The 5,085-nt window shown below is 44.6% G+C and overlaps 1 pseudogene; it reads left to right on the top strand.

The window, feature by feature from the left end:
- The first annotated feature begins 3,388 nt into the window (after positions 1 to 3,388).
- LOC123230430 lies at positions 3,389 to 4,225 on the top strand (annotated as a pseudogene).
- Positions 4,226 to 5,085: the final 860 nt, after the last annotated feature.

The raw sequence follows: 5,085 nt of genomic DNA, 5'->3' as shown, positions 1-5,085 counted from the left end.
AGGTCACATTTGAACCCAGAATCTCCCATCTCCAGGTCTGGCCCTGTGCCACCCAGTTGCCCCCCTGTAATAACCCTCTAATTGGTCTCCCTGCCTCCAGGCACTCCCTAATCCTCTCCAACTAAGGGGTCAAAATGATTTTCCAAGAGTGAAGGTCTGATATGTCATTTTCCTCAAGAAACTCCAGTGGCTCCCTATTACCTCTCTGATGGAATGGAAACTCTTCTGGCATTTAAAAATCTTCCCTCTCTGTCTCCTTCCTGCCTGACATTCCCATCAGGGCCAAGCCCAAGCTGAGTGACTCTTTAGTGCAGTAGTAGCCCCCAGTTTGATCCTCAGAAGGAGGGTGTGATATACTGGGAGAGGCTTCTGGAGACAAGAAGAGTCACTGGGTTTGGGCTTGGCCCTGTTGGGAATGGTCATCCCCACTCAAGCTCAAATAAGGTCTTTTGTTAGTCCCAGACTAGTGAAGTTGGACTCTCCCTCAGAGAGGAACTCTCATGTGACAAGGGCAAACCTGGGGCTGTCACCTTTAAGCTAAGTAAACTGGGGCTCATTAACTCTTTCTAGTTTGGGGGCTTCTAGATTCCACATGGACATACCTCAGGCCCAGGGGAGAGTGGGCTCAGGCTTAACAGTGTTTGCATAACACTAGTCCCACCAAGTTGGCGAGCCGCTGCTACTGTTAGGCAGAATCCCAAAGGTCATTCTTTACTCCTTGGGACTTTGGCAAAACTTGGCATGTACTTGACTCCTGGGCGCTTGGGCTCCCAGAGCTATGATTTCTAGACCTTCTGAAATGCAGAAGATCAGAGCCGCCAAATTAATCTCTAAAATCTAAAGTGAAATAACAAATAGGGAGGCCCAGAAACCACCAAGGACTCTATTTATGGGGCCACTCGTTGGTCTTTGAGACACAGAAAGCCCAATTACTGTTCCCTTCTAGCAATGTCATGCCTTAGACAGCTTTGAGCAGAGTCAGACTAAGAGCAGAGAGACAGTCTCCAGAGACAGACAGAGAGACAGAGAATCAGAAACAGAGAGAAAGAGACAGAAACAGAGACAGAGGCAAAGAGACAGATAGAGAGAGATACAGAAACAGATACAGAGAGAGACAGAGGCAGAGAGATGGAGAGAGAGAATCAGAAACAGAGAAAGACAGATAGAGACAAAGAGACAGAGAATCAGAAACAGAGAGAAAGAGACAGAGGCAAAGAGACAGAGACAGAAACAGATACAGAGAGAGACAGACAAAGGCAGAGAGACAGAGAGACAGAGGCAAAGAGACAGAGACCGAGAGAAACAGAATCAGATACAGAGAGACACAGACAGCCAGAGGCAGAGAGAAGGAGAGAGACAGAGAATCGGAAAAAGAGAGAAAGACAGACAGAAAGAGAGAGATGGATTGACAGAGACAAAGAGACAGAAAGTCACAGAGAGAGAGGCAGAGAGATTGCCAGACGGACAGACAGATAGATAGAGGCAGAGACAGATAGAGAGACAGAAACAGATACAGAGAGAAACACACAGAGGCAGAGAGATGGAGAGAGACAGAGAATCAGAAACAGAGAGAGACAGATAGAGACAAAGAGACAGACAGAAGCAGAGAGATAGAAGCAAAGGCCACCTGGTGCCCTTCAAAGAGGCCATCCACAGCCTTGTGTTCACTGCCTTCTAGCTGCTCTCCCAGTCTCTTCTTTCCCCTTTTCCAATCTAACTTCCACACAGTTTTCAAAATGATTTTCCAATAGTGGAGGTCAGAAGCGGCTGCAGACTGTTTCAGGCAGCCTTCCATTATAGGTCCTCTTGCCTGTCCTGGAAGCCAGCGCCCCAGTGCCTCCCCAGCACCCTGGCCCTCTGAATAGGCTCCTGAGGAGCGGGCTCAGTGGCCAGTTCCCCATTACAAGGGGATACACACAGAGTGGTACCAGGCATTCCCTCCCCTCCTTTGAATGCAGACTCCTCGAAGGCAAGTCTGTCTGCCTGGGTGTCTCTCTGGAAGTCTCTGTCTCTCTCTCCATCCCTTTGCCTTGCTTTTGCTTGTTCTTTGTACTCCTAGTGATTAGTGCACTGCCTGGTAAATAGTAGGTGCTTAATTAAGGCTTATCAATGGAGTAATTTCATCTATGATGTCACATAAGGAAGATGAACCCAGCGGATCTCTTTTCTTATTGGCTTTCCATATAATCTAGAGATTTCAAAATTAAATGCCCAGGGGGCAGCTGGGTGGCTCAGTGGATAGAAAGACAGGTTTAGAGGAGGGAGGTCCTGGGTTCAAATATGGCTTCCTAGCTGTGTGACCTTAGGCAAGTCACTTAACCCCTATTGCCTACCCCTTACCATTTTATTGCCTCTGATACCATTAGCTAGTATTGATTCTAAGACAGAAGTGAATAGTTAAAAAAAAAAAGAAAATGATTCAGTGCCCGGCCTCATGGAGCCAGGTCTGTGCCAGCACTCTATTTCCCCTAGTTTTTTTTCAGAAAGGATGCTTGACAATTGTTTTTCTTTCTCCATTTTAGAATTCAGATTTTCTCCCTCCCCGAGACGTGCATTGCCACAGTTAAGCAGGGTTGTTGTTTAAGGAGCTGCCCTCTTACAGGGTGACAGCTGTTGGCCCCTCGGCTCACCAGCCCGTCCTAGTCCTACGTCATCCAACAGGCCTCTATTCCCCTGGTTACTAATGGGTCAGCTCTTCAGAGAAAGAATGCCCCCTGCCCATTAGTCATCCCGAATCACTCCTCTGACTGCAGCTGGCTTCATTTAGCCATGAACAAAAGAAAGGAAGAATAGCCTTATGATTTGAGATCTTAAAGGGACCTTCCCAGTCGATGTACATCCTGAAGTACGAGGGGACCAAGGAAATAATGGACTGAATTCCCTGGGGTTTGGGAATCCTCCTCTTCCTCCCCCGCCATTTGCACGCCCTTCATCGCTGAAATGACGGCTGAACGTTCAGGCGACATCAACCTCAGCTGAAATCCCCCGTGTCTGGAGACAAAGGCTCCGCACCTGAAAGCCTTCTGAGGCCTCTGGTTACCCAGGTTACAGCCCTGGTAACCACCCTTGACAAGGGACGCCCTAATGAGAAAAGGTCTCTCTATGGAGGCCCATGAATTGGCAGCTCCAGTTGTGCGAGCAAAGGAAAATTTCCTGGAAAAGGGAGCTAAAAGAGCCAGGCAGGGAGAGTCACTTTCTCAAGCTGGAACTCGTGGCTGCTGGAGAAGATGTTTGGAAACAAGGTGGCTTGGTGAAGGATGTCTCTGGGAATTTGGGGACGACCCCTGGTTTCTCTAGGCCTGGCTCTCTGGTCACTGAGCCACTTAGCTGCCCCCTCCAGGCCTTCTCTTGAGGAGTACCAGAGAGCATCATCAGTGGAGCTGTCCTAATGGTGGATTCATCTTGTACCCATGATGACCTGGGACAGGCCTTGCAAGACTGACCTTCTGACTACATGGGAAAGGCTGGATGTAAAGAAAGTAGCAACGCTCTTAACTCTGCAGTAGAAAAGATGACCAGAAAGCCCAGGAAAATCTATGCAGACATGGAAGCCAATGTGCCACTCTGGGGATTATTGATTGAGGCTACAAAGAATGGAAATGAGAGGGCAGCTGGGTGGCCCAGCGGATGGAGAGCCAGGCCTAGAGACAGGAGGTCCTGGGTTCAAATCTGGCCTCAGACACTTCCCAGCTGTGTGACCCTGGACAAGTCACTTAATTCCCATTGCCTAGCTCTTACCACTCTTCTGTCATAGAACCAATACACAGTACTGTTAAAAAAAACACATAGTACAATTAAAAATGTTAATAAAGTTAATAAAATTAACAATACAAAGTACAGTTTAAAAAAAGAATGGAAATGAGAAAGAAACAAAAGAATATGGCTAAGTTTTCTTTAAACACCCTAACAAACTAATCAAGGTTGCTAATGTAGCCAGTTCTAATTCAAACAACGAAGAAGGTGTGAAGCTGGTTCCCATGTCAGCAAGCCAACAACTCTGTCCCGAGGTTATTAATGGTGGGTTGGCTTTGGCTGCAAAACCACAAGCAAATTGGCCCAGGAGAACATGGATCTTTTTAGAGAAGAGTGGGAAAAACAAGTCCTGATTCTCACAGATGCTGTCGATGACCCAATTTCCATTGAGGATTTCCTGGCTGTCTCAGAGAATCACATTTTGGAAGATGTAAACAAGGGTGTAATTGCTCTCCAAGAAAAAAGATGGTGATGGTTTAGACTAGTGATGGAGAACCTTTTAGAGACCGAGTTTAGAGATGCCACATGTGGGCCCCCCAACCTTACCCCAGATAGGGGAGGGATGAAGTGCGCCCATTGGGCTGCTGGGCAGAGGGGCAGGTGATGAGAGAAATGTCCTCAGGTGTGGTGGAGCAGCCCCCTCTGGCACACGTGCTGTAGGTTCACCAACACAGGTCTAGATCTTGATGCTGGTGTCACTTGGGCATTCATTCATGTTGTCTCTTCAGAGATGGATAACTATGAACTCTGGGGGAGTCTAGCCTGAAAAGGCTATCAGATGGATTTCTTTTTTCTATTCTTAAGTCTTTACTAAGTACTTATTATGTGCCAATATAGCTTGCTAAGTATTAGGAATACACAAAGTGAAAATAGTCCCTGCCTCAGGAATATAATTTTATATTATATGTATTAATATATTATACAACATATACAATATATTATATACTATATGTTTATGTCACATATAATATATGGCATACATATGTTATACTTTGTACCATATATAATATATGACATATACCATATAATATATACTATATAACATATAACACACTTCACATATAATATGACATATATACTATATAAATTATGTATACCATATAACATATACAATATATTACATACTATATATTTAATCACACATGACAGATATGCTATATATAATATACTATATGCAATATATGCTATATAACATACAATATATTATATACTGTATCTTTATATCATATATTAATATATGATATATATACTATAAACAATATATACTATATCACATACCATATAATTATATCACATGTAATATATAACATACTATATAAATTATATACTGTA

The sequence above is a fragment of the Gracilinanus agilis genome, chromosome 1, assembly GCF_016433145.1.
Source record: "Gracilinanus agilis isolate LMUSP501 chromosome 1, AgileGrace, whole genome shotgun sequence".
Taxonomy (NCBI): domain Eukaryota; kingdom Metazoa; phylum Chordata; class Mammalia; order Didelphimorphia; family Didelphidae; genus Gracilinanus; species Gracilinanus agilis.
Note: the sequence above shows the minus strand (reverse complement) of the source record. Positions and strands in the feature narration are given on the sequence as shown.